The sequence below is a fragment of the Mastomys coucha genome, unplaced genomic scaffold (genome assembly GCF_008632895.1).
Source record: "Mastomys coucha isolate ucsf_1 unplaced genomic scaffold, UCSF_Mcou_1 pScaffold3, whole genome shotgun sequence".
In the NCBI taxonomy this organism is placed as follows: domain Eukaryota; kingdom Metazoa; phylum Chordata; class Mammalia; order Rodentia; family Muridae; genus Mastomys; species Mastomys coucha.
Genome location: NW_022196909.1, coordinates 32,601,741 through 32,627,158, shown reverse-complemented (window position 1 = coordinate 32,627,158; position 25,418 = coordinate 32,601,741). Strand labels below are relative to the sequence as shown.

Sequence of the window (25,418 nt, the reverse complement as noted above, 5' to 3'; positions counted from 1 at the left end):
AGGCAGGCAGACAGACAGACAGACAGACAGACAGGCAGACAGACAGACAGACAGACAGGCAGGCAGACAGGCAGGCAGACAGGCAGGCAGAGACAGAGAGGAGAAAGCCATTACTATTCCTCCTACCTGTACAGAAAACAAGAAAGATTTTCTACCCCCGTGACAAAGCACACGTCCCGTGATTTTTTTGAAACAGGTTTAAACAGGATTCATAGATCTGACTATAGCCATGGTTCCCTCACACCCCAAGGCGTGACATGTATATTGTCTGTATATGAGTCTAGACATTGCTGTGCTCAGACATGCGAGCTTAAGAAGGGTTATCATGGTCTCTATTCATGCTCCCAATGCGCCTGCAATCTTTCACCAGCGAGCCAGGTGTGTGTGTGTGGGGGGGGGGTCCCCTCTTCCTCCTATGCTCGTAAGTGGATAGGGGACAAAGGACTGACCACAACCTGAGAGTATTCCCTGGCTGAGAAGATCCAGCTACCAGAGCCACCAGGAAGATCCAAGCACCTACCAAAGAAACACCAGGGGAACAGATACAGCTGAAAGACATCATCAAGAGGCGTCTGCGGTCTGTCCACTTAAAGGTACATACTACTGAGGTCAATTTCTCCACTCCAACCCCACTCCACCCTTGCCTCTGGCCATCGGCAAAGGTGAAATAGAAGGAAAGAGAAACTGAAGATGTCTGAGAGGGGCTAGCCCATGCTACCATCCTGTCTTTGCTTCTGTTGACTAGTCCCAGGGCTCTGATGAAAGACTTAAGCCAGTAGATGTTTGGGCTGCTTGGAGGGTGGGAACAGTGTATTACAAACAATTTAATCATATCCCAGACTATCTTACAAATAAATGAGTCGCAGACTATGCTTACTTGATATGTCTTTGACAATTACTTTGACAATAGCCCCTAGTCTACTCTTTTAACTGCTGGCCTGTCTATTTCCCTAGCGGTGTTCTGCCGCAGATTCTTAATGTTTCTCCTGGCCATGTGTTAATGGACCACCTCCCCTCCTGGTAGCTTCCCTCCCTCTCTTCCTCTTCCTCCTCCTCTTCTCCTCTCTCCCCCAATCAGATCACTCCAAAGCCACCTACTGCTAATCCCATTTTTATTACACCAAGAGTTTGAAATCAAGGAACAAGGTTTGCTTGTAAAGGAGAAGGAGAAGGAGAAGGAGAAGGAGAAGGAGAAGGAGAAGGAGAAGGAGAAGAAGAAGGAGAAGGTCTCTTGTCTGCCTAGACCTTCACTTGTCAGTCGAGACCCTCCTTCAGGTATAGAGAGTTTAGCATTTACAGTACATAGCAGCAGACCCAACCTCAACAGAACAGCACAGTACAGGAAGTCAAGAAGAAAACGCCCATGTGGTATCCACAGATGTGGATCTGAGACCACATAAGCCGTGTGATGAACCATTCACAAAAGCAACCAGGGTTTGAGATTGGTCCAGCTGCTATAGTGCCTGCCGTAAAAGCATGAAGGCCTCATTTGGATACCCATCGCTCATACAGGAAGCAAAGCACAGCATTCACGTCCCTCTGATCTCGCCTAGGGATGGATGTCAAGTGACCACTTCCTTTCGAACTCATAGCACTGACTTCCCTATGGTAACTGATGGTGATCTGGAACTGTAAGCTAAAATCAACCCTTTCTCCCCAAATTGCTTTTTTAAAACAAAACAAAACAAAACAAAACAGGATATTCTTTCACAGTAGCAGAGGTGAAAGGACACAGGATTGTCTATATTTTCATTTCATGAGGTTCCCAATCAAAGGCCCTGCAGAGTTAGCTAGTCACTGGTCTAAGTCACTAGTCTAGGAGGATAGCTTTAGCTCTATTAGGAAGAGTAACATGGTTGCCCGATATTTCTGCAATTGAGAATGAGTGTCTGCCAGGTCCAGATCTAGACACAATGATTTTAGACACCACCCAGCATTTCAGCGTGACCTAGGTTCTCTGTTGCGCTCTACCCTGGGCTCTCAGCCTAGATCCACACGTGTGGCCACATCCGAGCTTGTCTACTGCGATTGAAGCATCTACTTCCCTTCAGCACATGGAACTAACTCCTACTCTCCAGTAATCTGTTCATTAGCTTTCTATGAGTTTTCAGGCCAGTCTGAGAATTCTTCCAGAGTTCCCTTAACCCTTTGTTTATGCTCAGCTAATCCATTACCCACCCTGTATGAGATTTTCAAGTCTGTTACCACTGATCTAGACTTTCCTTAGGGCTCGTCTGCATGTCTCCCCCCCCCCCCCCCCCCCCCCCCCGCCCCCACTCTGGTATCACCCAGTAGCTAACACTCAGCTCCTGCTGCTCTGTGAATAGAGGGGAGCTGTGAAGAAGAACAAAAGAAAATTGGTGCTGGTTGTATTAACCCAAATACTATTCCGGTGACTTGGCTGGCCCGGTAGGGATTACGCAGTGTCGGGTTATTCGTCTTTTCCCCAAGGCTGGGAACACATTGACCAACTTGTAGTCCTCGACTTTCATGTTTGTTTTACTTCCCAGACTGTCAGTGCTGCATGCCTTCCTACCTCTAAGTTGTGTGTCTGCGCATGGAGCTCAGAAGTTCATTCATTGGTTGCCCAAGGAACACCGGGAGCTTCGCATCATGAAGATTTCTCCATGTCAGTACTATACTGTCTTGGGATCAGGGAGCTGTCTGAATATTTTATTGCATTTTAGTGAGGTATAGAAACAAACAAACAAAAAAAAAAGGTGCCAGTATAGACAAAGTGCCATATCATGTTAGTAAAACTAACATAAATTAGAGATCGCTAGTTGTGTAAAAGTGGTTGGATCTTTATGCCCAATCTGATAGCCAGTGAGGAGTGGGATGGTGTGAGTTTATTTACAAAGAACAAAAAGCAAATTAAGAGATGTCTAGATATTCCAGGAGTGTATAGCTAATTATAGTATACAAAAGCCATGTTTTCTAAAAAGCTTAGTTTGGGGCTGGAGAGATGGCTCAGTGGTTAAGAGTACTGACTGCTCTTTCAGAGGTCCTGAGTTCAATTCCCATCAACCACTTGGTGGCTAACAACCATCTGTAATGGGATGCGATGCCCTCTTCTGGTGTGTCTGAAGACAGCTACAGGGTACTCACATACGTTAAAAAAAGAAGAAGAAAAAAAACAAAACAAAACAAATACATAGCTAACATTTGCTATGTGTGTGTATGCACATGTTCCTGCGTGTGTGTGTGTATGTGTGTGCATACACGCACATGGGCACATGTGTATGTATGGGTGCATGTGCCTGTGTGAGTCTCAGTATATGGAAGCTCAGGGCTAGCCTCAATTGTGCAATTTGGGGGAGGGAGACAGGCTTTGTAACTGAGCACGGATGGAACTTGCTGATTTGGCTCGACCAGCTGGCCAGCAAGCCCCAGGAATCCTGCTGGCTCTTTCTTCCCAGAGTTGGGAATACCTGTAGATATTTGCTTCCCTGCCAGCTTTTATGTGGGTTCTGGGGAAGTCAAACCGGGATCCTCAGATTTGCATAGCAAACACATGTTACCAAAGCCCTGTTTTTAGCCTCTGCGGTTAGCATCTTAGCGTCTTTCCAATCACTCTTGGAAGTCTCTCTACCCCTCAGTGTTCCTACCTTTGCTCGATGTTCCTACCTTTGGTGTTCATGTTGGCTGAGGTTTGGATTCAGCTGGTGTTTGCTGTTCCTGGTCTCTGGTGTGTTTCAGCACAGGATGGCGAACCACTTAAGAGTGACAAAGCTAGGTTGGAAGAAGAGCTGAGAGGGGAAGAAGGAGGCATACCAGAGCCTAATGGGGGCGTGAATAAAATCACAATATGCTAAATATTTGTGTGAAACTGTCCAATATACAGGAGAAAGAGTAAAACTATAAGACCGTGTCCTTCGGCTATTGCTAGTTGCAGAGCGACTCATCACACATGGGTGATGTAGACACAACTAAGTAGACATTGTGATTTTCTTTTTTGCCATTCCCTTGCAGTGCCTCTTGATGAAGGTATTCCCCAACCTCCCCTTCTTCGTTTGGGGAATGAAGACCATAGCAAGATCCATCCCACAGGCTGGCCAAAGAGTGCGGGAGAGCGAGGATGCTTGTGCATTTCATCCGCAGGAATTTACTCCGATGCAGAAGCGGGTTTTCTAGGAATAAAGGTCACGGAAGAGCTTGGAGGGGTGAGGTGGTGCGGACTCCACCTGCCGTCTGGGATCCCACCGGATCCTGAGAGTGCTATTTAAAAACTCGGTTCGGAAATACTTACTTAGCACTTCTGCGACTCCACTCCCTGTCCTGCCCACCAGGTCATTCTGGCTGTTGCTACAGTGAGTGGGTGTGTTTTATTCGCTCACCTCATGACTCCCTCCGAGTTAGAGAAGTTGGAAACACTGACTACGGTTCTGTCTGCTGCTACTTTCATGTCACCTCCTCTGTGCTCAGGAAGGTGTGTCTCCTGTGAGGAAGCTGTCACATCTGCACGTGAGTCTTCAGCGAGCCTGAGCCTCCTCATCCTTTGAAGTCAGGGCTCATGACTTGGCATTCAGACAATCAGAAGAGGCTGCGTTTGGAATATGCTGTCGCCAATGGTGCGGGGTCAAGGCTACTGTGGCCACCAAAGCACACACTGACCCAGGACCACCCCAAGCCTCTGGAATTGAGTCTGTTCCTCTTGATGTGGCTCTAATTCTTTCCCATTTCCATGTGACAGTATTCTTGTATAAGTTTTTCAAAGGCTCTTGGAAGTTTTTCAGAGGCTCTGGGCAGCGGGGGTTAATGGCATTGCTTGTTGCTGACTAACATTTATTTATGAGGGACAGCTTTGCGTTTACAAGAACCTCAAGAGCCCCATATCTCTGTGATTGCAGGCAGACCTCAGATGACCTCGAGGTGTAAGTCCGGCTTCGTAGGAGACAATAGTCTGAACTGGGAGGAAGAGAATAAAAATAAGACCAAGGGGGAATGGAAAGACAGACACAAAGGGGGCTCATCTGATACTACCACATTCAAGCTCACGTTTTAAAGGTCTCAGTTGAGAATTCTACTTTGGGTCTATCAAGCCACCCTCACCTCTCCTGTGGTTAGAAAGAAAACCAAACCAAACAAATAAAACAAACAAGAAAGACCAAAAAAGAAAGAAAGAAAACCCCCCAAACCAAGAATCCATTCAGAAAAATTCAGTGTCCTACACGTTTGTAGAGCAGACTTCTAAATGCTCCGTCTCCACTCTGATCCCTGACGTCTCTCACATCTTTGAATCAGAGCTTTATACCCAGGGTCCCGCTATGACTGCTCTTCAAGTTCACCAGCTGCTTCATCGCTGCCATTTTGTGAATCTCCGCCTCGCTGGTCCCCACACAGAAGCAATGCTAGGGACAAGCCTCTTTGTACTGAACCCCCCCCCCCCCCCCCCCCCACACACACACACATCTCTACTTTTCTCAGCTCGGTTTTCTCTCCTTCACTCCCTTTGTGAGTTCCCTCTCGAGCCTCTTTCTCTTTGCCTCCTGTTTTAAGTTAGTGAGATAAGAGATGTATCTTTGGCTTTCTGTCCTCACTGTCCAGGGCTGCCTTCTGCTCTGGTGCTAGATACCATTACACACATCTCCCTCCGTCTTTATAGATCTTTATGGGCTCAGCCATATAGTTAGCTTCCTACAATAACCCTCCCTCATCTATGACTATGATTTCCAGCCTCAGTTTCCTGCATCTGATACTGTCTGAAAATACAGAGTAGAAAAGGTAAGAAATAAATTCTTGGTAAGTGCCTTAAACTGTACATGGTCAAAGCATGATGTAATCCTGTGTTGCCCTGCTTTCCCCACCCCTCTGGGATGTCAATCACTCTTGGTCAATCTTATCCACACTGAGCCACCCCACCCCCCAGAGCCAGGCAGTCTGGCCTGCTCAGAACAGCTGCCCAAAGCCCATGCCAGGTCAGGAACCATCCAACCCACGCTGCAGAACAACTGCCATTTGCTGCTTGAGAGAGTCCACGGAGATCCTGCTGATAGGGTAACCTTTGTCTTTCCCCTCATCCCCCACCCCCTCCAGACTGTGCAACTTAAAGGTTGTGGTCATGGGCAGTCCTTATCAATCAAAGCATCAGGAAGAAAAAGAAATTAAAAAAAAAAAATCCCACTCTAGGATTTGGCTAGACGTGTGGGTTTCAAAACACTACAGATTGTTAAATGAGTAATGTTAATGTGATCTTGGGGATGGTAAACACACCCCCGCAAGGATAATGATACTAGTTGCGTTATCTAGAAAGCAAGTGTGCAGGAAAGGTAACATTTGGCTGCAAGGACTTTTCGGGAGAAGTTCAGGCTGTAACTCGTTCTGCTGGAGCAGGTAAACTGAGTTACCCCCTATGTCCCCTCCCCCAGGACAGCATGCCACGCTTCCTCTGGGGAAGGGTGTCCGAGCTGGAGGAAGTAAAGAGAAGACAGGACCCTGAATATAGAGGAAGAAATCAAGGGCCTTCGTTTTCTAACCCAGTCACTGACTCGGTTGGGCAAGAGTTTCTCAAGAAGTGTGAATGTCTCTCCCAGGAAGTAGGCTTCATCATGGGGAGCATGCTCAGCTGCAGTGCTCACCCCGGATTTGGTTTTTCCCTTCTGTGGTGAGGAGATAACTCTGGCCAGGCTTGCCATCTTTCCCAACAAGCAGAGAATCCATCCAAGCAAACGTGCAGATCTGATCCATGAACCCCAGTGTCCATCTAAGCAGATGCCTGCCTCCCGTCCTTCTCGCATTGTGTGAAATTGAAGATGAACTATAGCAAGCATGAAAGGTCTGCAGTTTCTAAATGTGTCTATAGAGGCAAGTCAGTGTCGGCCACCTGAGACGGCATTAGGCCAGGCCGAAGCAGCCTGCACGGCCCTGCATATTCATTCCATTAAACACGATTTTTCCTTTTCACCCGTCTCTTTCTTGACTCTGCCTCTTCTTTCGCTGAGGTCTAGTGCTTTTAGCATTGCTACGTCCTCTTATTGGTTTATTGAAAACAACCAGACCAAGGAGTTCACTCTAGAGTATTGGGGTCTATTTTTTATTGGCCTCAGTATATACATTTGGGAGAAAAGTGAAGAATTTATCTGGAAGAACTATTCTCTAATGGTGAAGTTTCTGGCTTGTCAAGATGAGTTGGTTTTTTTTTTCTTTCTAGTGCCTGGAACTCCTACTTGGTGACCACGGATAATGCCTATGCCCAAGCAACGACACATATACCCAGGTCACTGTTCAACCACAGGAAGCAGTGGGCAACTTTCATCAGGCTTAATAGGTTGTTTTGGTTCAGTGCCCATTTCTAAGTTACTGTTTAAAAAGCATTACTCAATAAATTTAGCCTTGATGATAGTGTGTCTTTGCCCCTGGCCCAAGATCTTTAGCATCTCCCAGCCCTACCCAGACCCAGGCTGAGAAGGAACGAGAACATGAAGGAACTAGAGTAACCCAGAGTAGCTTTACAACAGATGCTTGGAGGCCCTCATCCCTCCATGAACTCCTCCATCATTTATTAAGCTCTACAGATGCACCAAAGGGCCACACTGCCAAAGGCCCTGCAGAGATGGAGCTGAAAACTGGAAATGGTTTATGTTGCTTCTGTTTATCTTTAGAAAGCAGAACTGGGGCCTGTGGGCAGCAGACCTGGGAAAGCATATTTCTGTTCCATATGACACATAACCAAATATGGAATGCTCGAGAGCGTCCTTTCCCTGCAGGAACTGCATCCAGATCCGCATTTTGTGCAATTGCGTGGATGCTTTCTGCAGAAGATATATGCATGGGACCCGACCAGATCTGTTGCTCTGTTATTCTCTTATATTTTTTTATATTTATTTTATGTATATGAGTACACTGTGGCTGTACTGATGGTTGTGAGCCATCATGTGGTTGCTGGGAATTTGAATTCAGGACCTCTGCTCACTCTGGTCAACCCCACTCACTCTGGCCTAAAGACTTATTTATTATTATATCTAAGTACACTGTAGCTGTCTTCAGACACACCAGAAGAGGGCATCAGATCTCATTATAGATGGTTGTGAGGCACCATGTGGTTGCTGGGATTTGAACTCAGGACCTTTGGAAGAGCAGTCGGTGCTCTTAACTGCTGAGCCATCTCTCCAGCCCTGCTCTGTTATTCTTTACAAAAAAGAGGGACAATCTTTCAAACCAAACTAAAATCTCATGTGCACTTGCACTTCAATATAGAAAGGAGTGGAGTTTTTGCAGCCAAAGGGGGAATTTTCTTAAGTCATCCCCTCCAAACCCTGGATACCCACTGCACCCAAATAAGGTGACCAGCGAGTTTCCTCCCATCCCAATGTCATCCAGGTCTGTGACTAAGCAGGATAGCAGAGGCTATACTCAGATTCTCTTCCTTCCTCTCCTTCTGTCTTTTCCCATGACATAATCTAGACCAGTGGTTCTCAACTCTCCTAATGCTGCAGCTCTTTAGTATAGTTCTTCATGTGGTGACCCCTAACCATAAAACTATTTGTGTTGCTACCGCACAGCTGTAATTTTGATACTGTTATGAATTGTAAATTTCTAAGATGTGACCCCTGGGAAAGGGTTGTTTGACCCCTAAAGGGACTTGACCTACAGGTTGAGATACGGTGATACGGTCATGGTCTAAAGCGAGCAGAGGAAGGAGGTAGAGGCTCTGGCCTGGTCAAAGACACTTCAAGATTGTTAACCGGTTATGTTGGGCTAAGTCAAAGACAGCATCACTCAGGTGTACTTGGAAATCAGAAAGACTCCTTCAGCTCCACGTGTTCCTTGCCAAGGATTCTAGCCTGTAAGAAAATGCCAAGAGATCAAAAGGACCAAAGAAGAGCAGAGGAGGAAGACAAAAGACCAGAGAGAGGAGAGCATTCTCGAAGGTCCTGACCAGCCAAGTATAAACATGCACCATTACCAGAAATTCCAAGTGTACGGAAGGGCTTTGTTGCTAGTTTCTTAGGTAGGTCAGATCTGGTTGGCTTATTAGTGCTGGGGATCTAATCCAGAGCCTCAGCCAGGCTGCTGAAATGTTTCCTTTACCACTAGGCTGTACCCCAACTCAAGTTCAGGATCCAACACTATCCGTCTACTTTGTAACAGTAGACTCTCTCCTTAACACACTCCGGAGGGAGGCTGTAACAGCAGCGATTATAGGATCACAGCTCTTCCTTCTGTCTGCAGCGGGGAACTGCAGAAGCGTTTCCCCAGGAGGCTCTGTGCCACCTGACTCCCACCCTCTCTCACAGAGCACAGTGTACTTGGAAGGAGGGCATGGCTTCAACAGCCCAGAGTCCTCAGGGTTGGCAGCTGCTCACTAGCTTGGGACTGGTAAGAGGAAGGAAGACAAGACTGTGAAGCCCGAGAGCTCTCTAATTAAGGAGAAGTCATATGGTTCTCCAAACTGCCCGCCAGGACTTGGCAGCTATACTGACCTTCAGATTGCCCGCCATGATCTTGGTGTCCCCCTTTGAACTGAAATGATAGTTTTTATTCATTCATTCATTCATTCATTCATTTTACATCCTGATCTCTGTCCCCCTCCCCGAGCCTCGACATGCTCCCTCCCCCTCTACTTTCTCCTCTAAGATGCCTCCCTGGGGCATCACATCTCTGCAGGGTTAGGTGCACCTTTTCTCACTGCCAGACAAGGCAACCCAGTTGGGAAATGGCTAGGTAATAGCTTTAGGGACAGCTCCCGCTCCAGTTTTTGAGGGGCTCACGTGGTGACTGAGCTGCGCATCTGCTGTCTATGTGCTGGGGACCTAGGTCCAGCCTATGTATGCTCTTTGGTTGGTGGCTCAGTCTCTGGGAGCTCCAAGGGTCCAGGTTAGTTGACTCTGTTGATCTTCCTGTGGCGTTCCTATCCCCATCCGGGCCTTCAATTCTTCCCCCAACTCTTCCATAAGAGTCCCCAAGCTCCATCTAATGTTTGGCTGTGGGTCTCTGTATGTGTTTCAGTCAGCGGCTGGGTGGAGCCTCTCAGAGGACAGTCCTGCTAAGCTTCGGTCTGCAAGCATCACCGAGTATCGTTAATAGTGCCAGGGGTTGTTTGCTTGCCCCGAAAGAACGCTTCAAAGGTTCCGGAGAAGTGACCAATGCCAGGCTCACACCTTCTCGTTCCATAGTCTCTAGAGTTGTAAGCTGAAATAGGCGGAAGTTGAGTCTGGCTGAAAGCCATGGTTTCTTATAGTATCTGATGGACGCAGAGTCGTGATGTTCAAATGTTGGTACAATTCTGACGGGTACAACTTTGCGTGTGTCTGGTTTAAAATAAATCGAGATGATCTTCCGCAAGATTTTTCTCTGACCATCTGAGAAAAGTCTAAGGGATGGAATGTTTCTTAACTTTATCTGATCCTTTAATTTTAAAGGAAAAACACTTTGGACAAGTTTTCTTAGTGGACAAAGCATACCCTAATCATTTTTCCTAATGATGTTGTCATAAGCCAAACATGACTTAAGGGACAGATGAGACAGTAAAATGCTTGCCTTGCAACCCAGAGGGGCCTAAGTTTGGTCCCTGGGATACTGAAGCCATATGTAATGTGCATGCTCCACAACTAGAGCATAACTAACTTCATCACTAGAGAGATGGAGACAGGGGATCTTACCAGCTCACCAGCAAGCCAGCCTTTTCTAGGTTCTGTTTTCCAGACCAGTGAAAAGTCTTGTCTCAAAGAAAGCAAGAATGGACAGTCCCTGAGGAACCACGCTTGAGACTGTCCCTGAACTCCACGTGTGTATACATACATACAAGCTTGCTTAGGACATACGTGCCCATTCATCTGAACGCTAATGTACACACACATAAATAGGTGCCCAGGTACACCCAATAAATGACTAAGACAAACATAACCAAATCGAATTGTGGGATTTATCAGTGCCCACTCTAATGGAGGTGAGCTGTCACTCGGTAGGGCTTCGTTCACTGTTAAAACAATGAGGTCACTTTATGCCAAGCATCTTCCAGAAGAATATCACATGTTTACATTTTTTTATTTAAATATTCTATTCTAAATGCTTACAGTAAGAATGAAACCATACTGGGCTGGTGAGATGGGCCCGCAGGTAGATAAAGGTGCATGCTAAAAAGCCTGATAACCTGAGTTATCAGTTTGACCCCTGGAGCCCATGGGAGTCAAGGAACTGACTTTCAGACTGACCTTTGACCCCCCACATTCAAGCTGGGGCCCACATCCAACCCCTACCGGGCATACAAAAATAATGAAAAAGTGAAATAAATAAACAGAAGAAATAATGTACTCCTGAGTCTAACGGACTTTTCAAGGCTTGAAGAGCTCTTGAGACTGGGTTTTAACAATTGTATTATAATCTGTAACAATAAACGTCTCTGGTTTCAGTCAGTAATTACAATCATTAGATGAACTTGGTGGATTCATCTTATTGGTAAAGGCGAGCATCTTTTTGCTAAAATCATTGTTTCTCTTTAAAACTTTTTATCCAGTCAAATGATTAAGGTTTCTTTGAAACCTTCTGAATGGATATCTAAACTCAATAGGTGTAGAAAGTTTCTGGACTCTTGAACTATATTACAAAATTCCCTTCCAGAAGATTTGTAGTTCACATGGTAATAATTTTAAAAAAAAATTTTATCTGTGCTCATTTGATAATTGCCATCTCCTATTTTTCTCTTTATGTGCACTGGTGTTTTGCCTGCATGTATGTCTGTGTGAGGATGTTGGGGCCCCTGGGAGTTGGAGCTTCAGACATTTGTGAGCTGTCGTGCGGATGCTGGGAATTGAACCTTGGTCTTTTAGAAGAGCAGCCACTGCTCTTAAGCACTGAGCCACCTCTCCAGCCCCAATACCTCACTTCTGATTAAGAGTGATTTTTGAATAATTATCTAAATAAATGTGTTAATAATTTTGCTTCTATTAATGAGCTATATATTTATGTCTTGAGGCCCTCTGCCAAAGCCTTAAGATTTTCCTCACTGATTTGAACACACTCTGTTAAGGTCACTGAGGGTCTTATCATATCAATACGTCCTGAAACTTAATATTTACCAGTATGTTTGTTTTACAGTCTTCTGCATATCTCACACCTGCACTCCACTACTGAGCCTAACCCTCTTTTCATTTTCAGTTTTGAGACAGAGTTTTGTGAAATTGTCCGAGCTGGCCTTGACTTTGGCTCTGTAGTCTAAACAAGGTTTTCTGCGTAGCTGGGATTACAGGCTGGGGTGACCAGACTCAGCTCTGAAGATAAACTATCGTATCTACTTATAAGAAAAAAAAAATAAAGACTTCCTTTTTAAAATTGTCTTGCTCTTTCAGATGCCAGGCCTACCACATTTTCTCAAGATGTGTTTTAGTTTCATTTTAAAAACTCTTTTTTAAAAAAAAAATGGTGTGTTGCTTTATTTTTAACTGAATTAAATGAGTTGGTAATGACTTGGCTTGGGGAGGAGTCATGGTTTTGAACAGTGTTTAAAGTCCTCTGCCACGCCCAGGAGCTACTAAGGAACAACAGGGGTAGTTTTCCCATTCTGTACCTTGTTCGGCTGTGATTTGCCAAGTGCCCCAGCTGGCCTTGATTTTTTTTTCTTTTTTTAACGTTGAAGCTTTGTTCTTTTCGAGGTTGAGCTCCCAGTTCTCATTTCCTACCTGGTCAGTTGCCTGCCACCCAGGAATTCTTGCTTTCCCCAGTTCACGAAGCACACAGGCAAATCTATACTCCCAAAGGGTGCGTTATCTGAGCCTGGGTGAAGAAGCCCATCGATGCATCCTCTCGATGATGCTCTTGACCCAGACTCCTGGATCTCCAACGCGGCAGGGAAGGGAGAACCGAGGCTGCCATCAGCTGACCTCGAGATGTGGAGATGACTCAAGCTTATCCCATGAGCCCGATGTCATAACAAGGGTCCTTACCCATGAAAGAGGAACACGAGAGAATCAATATCACTGTGTTTTGAGATGATGAGTCGTTGAGGCTTCTGATATGGGAGACCACAAACCAAGGCAAACAGAGGGCCTCTAGCTCAAGTTGGAAGTCATGACAGCTCCTATGTGGCGTGCCCTCTCTCCAGACTGGCAGCCCTGGAAGAGCTTCTCCTTGTGGGCCGTTATGGCCCATGATTCAAGGTCACCGCAAGTTGTTTAGTGACCACTCTAGACGTCTTGACAACTGCTATTTTGGCTGCACCGTTTTGCTTCCTCCAACACGAAGATATTCACATAATTGCTGGAAACATAACCTGCATCTAGAGCCAAGTCTAAGTAAGACACAAGTTTACGGGAATCTCCCCAACAAATCAAGTGGCAAGGACTCGGGCAAAGGGTGAGATAGAAGGAAGCCGGGGAGACATTCTACTGAAAGTTTTTTTTTTTATTTCAAAGAAATCACAAGGCTGGACCTTCTGCCCAGTCTGAAAGAGATCTAAAAGAAGGTCATAACCCCTGGATTGGGTGAGACCGTTTAACTGCTGTCTGCACTAGAAACGATAATCATCATTGGCTCTTAGGTACCTCTCTCCATCTCTAAAAGACTGAATAGTTCAAGAGTTTGAACTGCAACCACTCTTAACTGGAGTTTCTGAGGGTTGGGCTGGCAAACTAATGGATAAGATTTTACCCTGCCTGAACCAGTCAAAGCTGCTTTAGTCCTTGTCTTAGGGTTTTCCTGCTGTGAATAGACACCATGACCAAGTCAAGTCTTATAAAGGATAACATTTAATTGGGGTGGACTTACAGGTTCAGTTAACATTTCATTGGGGCTGGCTTACAGGTTCAAAGGTTCAGTCCATTATCATCAAGGTGGGAGCATGGCAGCATCCAGGCAGGCATGGTGCAGGAGGAGCTGAGAGCTCTACATCTTCATCTGAAGGCTGTTAGCAGAATACTGACTTCCAGACAGCTAGGACAAGGGTTTTAAAACCCATGCCCACAGTGGCACCCCTAGTGCAAAAAGACCACACCTCCACATATAGTGCCACTGCATGTTCAAACTACGACAGTCCTTGAAAGTTGTTCAAGTAAGGCACTGTGAGGATGGAAGAAGTTATCAGTGGGCAGAAGGAATCCGCCTCAAAAATACACCTGTGCCTTTGTCCATTGGCTTGAGAGGAACCCACTTTCTGCATGGCATGGCATGCATGCTGAGTCAGAGGGGACTCTGAAGAGAAGATTAGGTCTCGGTGTCTTTAATGCCTGTCACACTGCCTGGACAGGAGGTGATCATTGCTCTGAGAATGAATACTCAGGGATCTGCTGTTGTTGCTAAGGTCCACTAGGCACCTAAGAATGAATATAAACACAATATCAGTAAGATTTTCTAGCTTCTCCTGAGATGATGAATTCATTAGCTCTAGCTCAAGTTCATGAAAAAGTTCAAAAGGAGTCTTCTTCAGCAAGAATTCTTTTTTTCAACTTCTTTTTTGTGTACATGCGTGCTTTGCCTGCACGTATGCCTTTGTGCACCAAGTGTGTGCCTGGCACCCACGGAGGCCGGAAAGAGGGCATTGGATCCACCAGGACTGGCGTTTCAGAGAGTTGTGAGGTGCCACCTAGGCAATGGGAATTGAATGCTGGTCCTCTGCAAGAGCAGCCAGTGCTCTTCATTGTTGGGCCATTTCTGCGGTGCCGCCCACTCCCTGCCAGAAAGTACTTTTTTCACCTTTTAAAAATGTTGGCTGGGTTGGGGGTTGAATCCAAGTCCTGAGAGAGAGAGAGAGAGAGAGAGAGAGAGAGAGAGAGAGTATACATGTATACATGTGTACATGTGTGTGGATGCCAGAGATCGGCATCTACCTCTATCAGGCATCTACCTCCATTACTTTACAATTTTCTCTCTCTCTCTCTCTCTCTCTCTCTCTCTCTCTCTCTCTCTCTCTTTCTTATTTCTCCACATTACCTAGTTTTAAACCTGGCATCCACCCACTCGCTGGCCAGTGATCCACCCACCTACACCTCCCTTCGATAGGGTTACAGAAACGTGTGACTACACCCCACTTTGTCATGGATACTAAAGATCCAAACTGAGCTCTGCACACTTATGTAGCAGACACTTTGAAGACTGAGCCATACTCCCAAGGCCAAGATGTACTTGACTAATGTGTTAGAATTCTTTTTGTCCCCTAAGAGAGAGAAAACACTGTCTTCTCTGAATTATAAGATTTGAGGAAGAAAAGCAAAGTGGTTAAAGGTAAACTAAGTTAAAAAGTTACATCCTAATGCCATAATCTAATGCATGGTTTTAGTATCAGTGTACACAGAGCATTGAGAGAGTGGTACCTTTGTACAAACACACTCAAGAGATACTGCCTGCCATTGCTGTCACTCTGCAGGGTTATGTGTTCTTCAGTGATTAAAATGCCATGCTTAGAACGACTGGGGAGATAGTTCAGCAGTGAAGAACATACACTGCTCTTCCTGAGAACCCGAGTTCAATTCACTTTAGGTGACTCACAAACACGTCCATAACACCAGCTGCGGGGGTTGGGGGGGGAACCTGACACAGCTGGGGAACCTGACACAGCTGACCCCTGTGGACACCTGCAACCAGGTGCATTTCTCCACCCAACAAACACATGATTAAAAATAATACAAATAAAATTTAAAGACCAGATAACGTGGCCTACAAACACACTCACATGAAATCATAAATTTTAACCCAATAAAAAGATATTTGGTTTGATCACTAAGGACAAAAGAGAGTGATGGATGAGCTGATTCTGTGGAAAGAGCAACCCAGAGTCACAGAGAAGAGACTGTACTTTTGAACAGAGTCCCTCCTAAGGAGCTATTCTGGGTTTTAAAAAATTGTTTTATTTATTTGCATTCCAAATATTGCTTCCACCTTCACAGTCCCCCCACCAAGGGTTGGTTCTTCATCCTCCCCTCCTCCCCTTTGCCTCTGAGAGGGTGCTCTCTGAACCACCCCCCATTCACTCATTCCCACCTCACCCTCCTCCCCATCCCCCTTCCCTGGAGCATCAGGTCTCTACAGTATTAGGTACATCCTTTCCCACTGAGACCAGACAAGGCACTCCTCTGCTACATATGTGCAGGGGGCCATGGACCAGCCCATGGACACTCTTTGGTTGGTGGCTTAGTCTCTGGGAGCTCCCAGGGGTCCAGACTAGTTGACATTATTGGTCTACCTCTGGGGTCGCCATCTTTTTGAGAGCCTTTAATCCTTCCCCTAACTCTACCAAAGTCCCTGGCTAAGTCCAATGGTTGGCTGTAAGTATCTGCATCTGTCTCAGTCAGCTGCTGGTAGAGCCTCTTAGAGGACTATGCTGGGCCCAAGGAGCTATTCTGAATCCCTACACACACACACACACACACAAACACACACACACACACACACACACATACACACACACACACACACTAAAGCAAAGGACAAGGAAAGTTCCTCCAGGTGATATCAACACAGCAACCTCTGATTTGTAGCATTGCCTATTTATAAGATTGGATCCATAAGCTCAGTTATGCTCGCACAGGGCCTGGAAGCATGAACATGATATGACAAGGTGGCAAAGAGATTGGGTATGCTACAAAGCCTTGACTAGGCCAACTCCCAAGAGCATAGAGTGAGCTCTCAAAGAAACTATACCTACATAGCATTACAGCTGATTGGACAGACCTCCAAATGGACAAACGAGCAATATGGGCTGATCAGAAGGGAATTTCTCATACTCCTGTCTCAACACAACATGACCTGGTCTGGCTCCTGTAAATTTGCCTGAAGGGTGGTTGGGACATTCATTCATTCTTACCACTCATTCTTACCACTGAGAAACGTTATAACTGTTGACTTCAGAATCCCTCAAAAGATGAGAAGAGACGGTTCCTTGGATGCGTTAGTGGTTTAACTGTTCCTTGGACCTCCACAAAAGAAGCACCTAGAACCATGCTAGAGAACACAGACACTGGTCTGCATGCACAACCTACTCAACTGAGATCCTAGGATTTGCGCTAAGAGCTCAGTGCCCATGTGACCAGTAGATAACCACTCTAGCTAGCCTGGCCTCCTCGGCAGCACGGCTGCCCTGGTGGGATTTCTCAGAGGCTCTCCCAGGGTACTAGTGTTTCTTGCTTGGTAGCCTGGTATCTTTGTGAGCTTCAGATTGGGAGAAAATCCTCCACTGTTGACTAGATCTAGCTTTGACCTCATTATAGGGGCAGAGTGAAGGACAAGAAGACCCCAGGACCCCAGGAAAGAGAGCAAGGGCTTCATTGTCAACCATAATAAGGCTTCTGTCACCTGCCACCTAAACAAGAAGGCTTATATACAGGAGGATTCTCTGCCTCAATGTCCACATCTTAAGATGAGAGGACTGGTAAACATGGCTCATGTAAAGGGCTTACATGGTACACAGATGCTCTACCGATGCCAGATAGTAACAATTTGCCAGCCAAATTACCCAGATTATGATTTCGGAACCTACAGCTAAACCATCTTCCATCAACCGCACACTGTATTTATTATTTTTGTGATATTGTGACAAAAAAACAACCTGGGAGCAACTTAAGGCTCTTTGCCTTGAAGGTGGAGGGCAGTCCATCTTGGTGGGGCAGGCACAGAGGCAAGATGTCATTATTCCGTGGTGGGCAGGAACACGTGGTGGAGACTCCTCATAGGACCGCTGACAAGAAAGCAGAAAATACAGCTGAGAGTCAGGAGTGGGTGTGGCCTATAAGTGAACCTCCCCCAGTCATCTACATCCACTCTCCTTAGGCCCCGCCTCCCAAAGAATCTACAGCTTCCAAAATAGTATCAGGTGTCCAAACACATGAACCATAACAGGCACCGGGTCCTTCACTGCTCTAATCTGTTCTTTCCATCTTCGCCCAAACCCTTCTCTCGCACACACGAGGCTCCAGAGCTTCCCCAAGTCACCTAGCTGAAAAGGGACCGATGTAATCAGGGCAGTGACAAATACACTTGCACTGAGGATTAATATAAGGAGTAGAGAGAGGTTTGGCCTTTAAAAAACAAAAAAGCCGAAAGACAGACATTTTGAAACTGCGAGGGAGCAGGGGAAATAACACCTCCCACACTCTCCATTACCTGAGCATTGGTCCATTAGCCAAAGGAAAAGCCCAACGAACACATCCATTGCTTGTCCGCCTCCCCTTGGGTGTGCATACACCTCCCTGGCCACCTTATTTAAAGCTACAGTGACAAGATTATTCCTTTCTCCTTTCACCATCTTCCTGTACCTTGAGAACATCCTCGCCTTCTACCAGTGTGGTTACTGATTAAGCCCATTGTGGTTCTTCCTTCCTCCCTACTGTGTAAAGCCCCTCTTAGGAAGTGAAGCTTAAGTTTGTTTACTTTTATACCCATCTGTCTAAACAGCCTGGGACCCGCTGGCAAGGATGAAGGAGTCAAGGAATAATGTCTCTTAAAGTCTAGACAGGTGCCTGTCATAAATATCAAATGACTACTGTTTATGTAATAAATACATATCCTCAACTTTTATGTATGTGTAGTGTTTGTATACCTTCGAATGTACCTGCCTGGTTTGTGACCACACCTGTGGAGGCAGGAAGACCGCATCAGGACCCCTGGAGCTTGAGCTAGAAGCTATTGTGAGTTGCCCAGCATGGGTGCTGAGGATCAAACATGGGTCCTCTGCAAGAGCAACCAGGATCCTAACCATCTCTCCAGCCCCTTGTTTTTCAATTCTATGCATCATTGATAGGGTAGATCTTTAGGTGTAACCTCCATTAATCATTCATACCTCCAAGGTATTAATGATCTGAAGCTAAAGTGAAGGCAAAGATAAGCCAGAGTTCTCTCTTTGAAGGCAAGTGTGCTGGATTTCTTGGATTTCTTCTGCTAGTCCCTTGCACGTGCTCAGTGCCCCTGGGACCTGACCCTCTTGAACGACATCATTGACTTTTGAGTGGGGTCAGGCAAAGAGGAAGCCGGGATGTTTCTCTCCTACTCTGAGCTCTCAGAGCTAGGTCATTGCAGTTGACTGTGTCCTTCTCTTGACAATGCCTCTCTGCCTCTTTCTCGGGACTCTTGCTCTTTCTGGGTTTTGTTGTTGTTGTCGTCGCTGGTCATTGTTAGTGGTTTTGGGTTTTGTTTCAAGCTGCCTCTAAGCTCTACTCCAGGAGGGCTAACAACTCCCCAGTTGTTTTGCAGGACTCAAAGCTCTTCACTTCCTCCACCTCTCTTCCTTTCCCTGACCATAACTGTAATAAATATTCCTCCATGACTCAATTGAGCATGTGCTAGGCTCCTTTCCAGGTCTCTAATACGATGGAGAACTCTGCTGAAAAACCAGAAAAACAAACCAAAACAAAACTAGACTCTAATGCCAGTCTCATCTATGACCTAGGCAATGCCGGGTACCCACTGAGCTCCATGTCTTTACCGGAATTTTAAGAAAACTGAGCAGGGTGACCTCTGTTGTCATGTGATCCGAAAAAGGCCTTTTCTGTTTAAGGAAGAAGTAAACATTTTGTCTACTTCCCCCATTGACTAGAAAGTACCAACTTGATCCACATTCTCAAAAATCCTTGTCTTCCAGGAACTCAAGTCCCCCCACCAACCCCTCAGGCGCTCTTTGTGCAGGATTCACCCTAAAGCTGAGGTCGGCGGTGACTGAAGGGACAAACCCCAGTTCCATCTCTGCCCTCTTGCCACTTTTTTTCAGCTAGCAGCTTCCTAGAAGTTCAAGGTTACATCTAAAAACTGTTATTATGAACTGAATCCATTTTTTATAACAGGAAAATGAGCAAGCATACTACCACTTATCCAAAGAGATGCTCAGTAAACTCTAGCGTTCGCAATTGATGTCTCTAACTATTCTATCTTTTGCAGAGCCATTTATCCCATAGAGACTTATTGAGGGCTGATGTGTAACAGACTTTTCCAGGCACGCAGACACGGGGATAAACTTTCAGTGTTGCGAGATGTTTAGTCAGAACTCTGAGTACCATCTTAGCTGTCCCCTTTAGCCAATTATATTAAAATCCTCTAGAGAATTACATATTTTCTGCTCTTCTGTGGGCAAGTCAGAAATAGGATCCTGTGGGTCCTGGAGGAGTGAGTTTCTTCAATCTGTTAAGAACAAACCAGACCCTGCCTCTGACTTAGCTTTTCTATCTCTGGATAAGACCTCCAGCTGCTGGTGGGGATGTGTGCGAATTGCCAACCCCAAACAACAATGGTGAAATCTAGTGGAACGTAAAGGAAACGTCCCTGGGAATAGGAAGCGTCTGACCTAATAACACCCTAGTTTGTAAAGTAGGTGTGTGTAACCTACAATCTCAGCACTCGGGAGCCACAGACAGGTGGATCTCTAGGGCTCGCTGGCTGCTAGCCTAAGCTAAGCTGTGAGCCTCAGGTCCCAGTGAGAGACCTTGTCTCAAAAATGAAGAAATGGGTGGTTTTACACACAGAGACACACACTCAAGTTTATATATGTAGTATGATATATGTATATATAATATGTGCGTATTTATATGTGTATATATCTCATGTATATGCGCATGTCACATATGTGTATATATTGCATAGATATATAACATATACAAATACACACATATACACACATACGTACGTGGTGCTTTGAAAGAGAATTCCCTCCCCAACTCTGGTAGGTTCATGTATTTGAATACTTAGTCACCAGTTGGTGGTGCTGTTTGGGACAGTTTAGGAAGAAACACATCACTGGAGGTGGGCTTTGAGAGTCTAAGGACTTACACCGTTCCTGGGTTTCTCTGCTTTGTGCTAGTCATTCAGGAAGCAAGCGCTCCGCTTCTTAAGTACTCCTGCTGCCTTGGTGGGAGCTCCTTGGTTGTCGTGCCTCCCTGCTGTGATGGTGATGGACTCTTAGCACTCTGCCACAGTAAGCCAAAATAAACTCTTCCTGATGTTGTCTCGGTCACTGGTGTTGTATCACAACAATGGATGGGGGGGAGAGAGAGAGAGAGAGAGAGAGAGAGAGAGAGAGAGAGAGAGAGAGAGACTCTGAGGCTGTGAATTTACCAGTTCTACTTTGTTTAAAGCTGTCGACCATACCATTATATTTCGTGTATGATGATAACACCCATATAATCTATAGATAGATACATAGATAAATACACACACACACATATATGTGTGTATATATACACACATACATATATGTGTATATGTGTGTATATATATATATATATATGTATATATACGTTGATATTGATCTCACGTTAAAAGAAATTTCCGTGCAAAGGTAGAAGAGAATCAGGTGGAAATCCTCCCTCTAATTATGACTTTTTGTTTGCTTTCTGTTTTAATATGTGGTGAGGAACTTTTTTAATTTGTACATTAAACATACTTATAAACCTTATTGTAAAAAAAAAAAAAAAAAGTGCAACTAAACAAACATCCCACAAGGAAATGAACCGGACCAAAAGTTTATACACCTCCAATAGCTTGTACAAGTTACAGCAGCCATTCTGAAGACACAGGGGGGTGGGGGGAGGGGGGAGGGGGGCTCCACAATGGAGTTTATACTTTTACTACCGGGTGTGTTTTCAAACGTTTATCCACCACCACAAGTGAAAAGCTTTTAAAATTGTGTGTGTGCGTGTGCGTGTGCGTGTGTGTATCTATGGTGGTGAGATGTGAGTGTAGATGCCTTTGAAGGCCAGAAGAGGGTGTTCTTCTGGGAAGCAAACCCCCAGTAAAATCTGGAAGAGTAGCAAGTGTTCTTAACTTGGCTGGGGGCAGGAGGCATGGTAAACACAGAAGGTGATATGGGGCATGCATAGGAGGGAAGCTCTGTGGACTTGCAAGGACAGGAGAGACTTTTTTTTTTTTTTTTTTTTTTTTGATGAGTACTCAAGCAAAGAGTGTGGTTCATCGCTGAGCCTGCTGAATGGAACAAATTGCTCTTAAGGCAATTACCTTGAACTCTGGAGTCGGGGCTTTGTCCAGGGGGTTTTGTTCATGAGAATTGTAATTCGAGCCTGGTGTGTCACACTTCCTGCCTTTACGTGGATCGCCCCAGTGGACACCACCCTGCCATTTCAAACATGCACAGTGACTGAGACCCCCAATACCTGCTCCTTAACGTTCTCACCCAGATCAAACTGTCCCCATCATATGAAGCTTATTCTTCAGCAACCCTAGACGGAAGGGGATGAGGTGGGGCGGGCTCCGGCAGTCATTAGAAGACAGACCAGGAACACAAGGAGCCTGGTGTATTTGACACTGGAGGTTTTTTGAAATTACCGTTTCTACTGTGCTTACAGCTCGAGAACACCACACTGAGAAGGTTTTACACAATGATGACGAGAAGCCCACAGACTTTAACCAGTTCAGAGCAAAGCCCCAAGGTGACGAGGCTTCAGTTTAGTTACCACACTGGCATCTGCAGGAATGGCCTTGCTATGTCTCTGCTGAGTGTGATCCACTCCTGGCAATGAGGAGGTGTAGTCTAAATGAACAATGAGGTGTTGGTAGCTACACTGACCAAGGAAAAAAAGTGTTAATTTTAGTTGAAGCGTATCATAAAGAAAAAAATGACATTTGTTTCATGTCCGAGGGAGGCCAGGTGAAAGCAGACGTAGATGCCTCTCTGAGTTGGACCAGTGTTTTTGTCCACAGAACATCTTACGCTGGTGGGCCACTCTAGGAGCTGGGTAACTGCTCAGCATCTCAGGAGGTGATGTCCTGCAAAGGTCAACAGTATGACAACCCACCCACGGTCTCTTCTGAGGGGCTCCACCCTGCCCACACTGAAGGGCCAGGCCTTGTGGTTACCTAGTGCCCAGCTCTCTCTCTTGACAGGGCTGGCCCATGCTGAGCAACCTAAGCACATGGCAGACAACCCACAGTCCGGTCAGCGAGTGGCAAGCCATGCTGATGGACAGGCTGGATCACATTCTGTCTTAGGGCTCTGACCATGAAATAGAACGTCATAGTTTGTTCCAGAAATGGGCTGTGTTGCTTAATCCTAGGAGAAACAACAAAAGAAAAACAACCAACCAAACACACAAACAACAACAATAAGAAAAACACATAAACTTCTCCGGAGGGAGGCATAGAAGTCTCTTGGGATATGGAGTCATCTATAAGTTCTACCATCTTAAGGCCAAGATTTAATATGCTGCTTGCACTTCTTGGGGAGGAATAATAACTTTTTATTGTATATGTATATGCATGTATATTCATACATATCATATGTACATATATACTCAGTACATATAGATTACACACACATATATGTATATATGTATGTATGTGTGTGTATATGTGTGTGTGTATATATGTGTATATATATGTATATATATATATATATATATATGATATACATATACATATATAGTCAGACATAAGATCCATGGTCTTCAGTTGCCCCGAGTAGACTTTTGTACCTGCAAGAAAACAAGCCCAGTGAAACCCATGGGAAATTGAAGTCGGTTCCCAGCTGAACTGCTGGGCCACAGGCCTTCTGAGGAAACCAAAGGAAACACACCGGTAAACTGGTAAAGTCTTACTAGGAAGGCAATGGCACCCAAAAAAAGAAAAGGGGGAAGTGAAAGTCTTTCAAGATGATTGGAAAAGTTGGTGTGTGCGCTTCCCCCATCAAAGGTGCAGCCTCCATTGAGCCATGGTGTGGCAGATGAGTGATTTCCCACACAGTAACAACCACCAATGGACTGACTTCCACTTATAAGATTTGCTGGAAACATCATGAGCACACGCGACCAAAGCCAAATCAGAAGAAAAATATGACAATGATACCCAATGATGTCTCAAAAGAAAAAAAAAATCCCAGGTACTAAACTCAGGGTACACCTGTAGGGTCTAGCCTTGTTTCCATTCAACTTTGAGGAAAACAACATTCCTCTCTATTTTTAAATGTATATCCCTATCCGTGTGCATATTAAGTGTGAGACTAAATGAAACATCCTTTCTAAAGCTTCTCAATGGTGCTAGTTCTTGGCCAGAAATACTTCACGGTTCACAGCTCAATACAAGCTGGCTGGCCTCTATAGAAACACCTCAGTTTAGAAGTGGAATTACCCTTCCTGTTCAGTGCAGAGAAACATCTTACTGGTTTGAGAACAACAACTGGCCATTTACCGCTCACAGGAACTTTCCCGTGACTAGCTTGTAAGAGTTATGCCTTCTGGCTATGGTGATGCAGTAGGATGGTGAAGAGATAGACGTTGGGTGTGAATTCAAATCTAGCTCCCAGTTGCTCTGTTGTCATGGAGCCTCAAGCAAGGCCTTCCCTCCCTCAGCTTCTTTTACTGTCGTCATCATCATCATCATCATCATCCACCATCATCATCATTATAGTCTATACTTTTAATTTTGAGATTACAATATGATTAAAACATTTCTCTCTTCCCGTGCCTTCTTCCAAAAGTCTCCTACACACACCTTCCCGCTCTCCTTCAAATTCACTGTCTCTTCCTTCATTGTTACTGAACGCGTGTATGCAAAACATTCTGGCACCCAATGTCTCAGGCGATCCTTGTGGAAGACAGGGCAGAGAGATTGTCAAGATGAGAGAGAGCATTTGGGGACTTGCAGTGAGATGGTCTCTCCTAGTTAGATCGCAAGTTATACTCATAAAGTTTCGCCAGCATGGCTGACCAGAGATGAACTGAGTAAGGGCAATCCCAAGACATACCTAAGAGGTTGAGGACAAGCCCAGGAGTCCTCAACCCTACACAAAGAACTACAAGCTGGAATCTGGAGAGGAGGCCCTCCCCAGGGGAAAAGCACACCAATTGTTTGTCCAGGTCCACATGGTCAGCCTTGAAAGAAAACATCCAAGTCACGTGTGGATCGAACGGATTATATATAGGATCTTTATTCTTAAAGCGAGGTGCTGAATAGCTCACAGGCTACAGGGCATTGTAAGGATTCAATAGATTAAGATATTAATGGCTATGTCACAGAACACATTGAGTTCACGTCATGGGGAGCATGAAGAAAAAAAGCAAGCAGGCCCAAGAAATAAGACTAGAGAAAGATGTATTACCTGCTGCAGGGAAAGAGTGTGTGGGACTTATTCCCAAAGCAATGCTTTCCTTCGACAGAGGAAGCATGGAGATTTGATAAAGGGAGCCTATGCATAATCATAAGAGAAAGCAAAGGCGGGCACATTCCTGAGCATGCTCAGTTGGGGAGAACATTTCTGAGTGTGCTCATTTTAAGTTTGTAGTTGAAGAAGGAAAGCTGTCAGACTGGACAGGCTCTCCTGCTCAAGACATTGAGCTCAAAGACATTAGCGTTGTAGTTAAAAGGGCAAAATGGCTGACAGGAGCACCTTTGGGCGTGCTTAGTTTACATTATAAAGATTAGTGGCATCTTCTGGGCATGCTCAGTTTTCTCAAAAAAAAAAAAGTTTTACTGAAACAAAAGGCAAGGGCATTTTGAAGTCTTGTTAATACAGGGGTGCCCCCCTAAAGCTGTCTGTCTGTCTGTCTAGCTGCTAACAA

At 45.3% G+C, this 25,418-nt stretch overlaps 2 long non-coding RNA genes across 2 annotated transcripts in view; both read left to right on the top strand.

Annotated features, from left to right (window-relative positions):
- Nucleotides 1–5,396, top strand: part of LOC116075254 — a 22,734-nt gene extending 17,338 nt beyond the window's left edge. Inside the window, exons 2-3 of the long non-coding RNA XR_004112489.1 lie at nucleotides 2,511–2,629; nucleotides 3,973–5,396. This is a non-coding gene — a long non-coding RNA (uncharacterized LOC116075254). The remainder of the gene's footprint in view (nucleotides 1–2,510; nucleotides 2,630–3,972) is intronic.
- A 7-nt stretch (nucleotides 5,397–5,403) lies between these two features.
- Nucleotides 5,404–6,895, top strand: LOC116075256. Its single transcript, XR_004112491.1, has 2 exons — nucleotides 5,404–5,724; nucleotides 6,369–6,895. It is a non-coding gene; the product is annotated as an uncharacterized LOC116075256 (long non-coding RNA).
- Nucleotides 6,896–25,418: the final 18,523 nt, after the last annotated feature.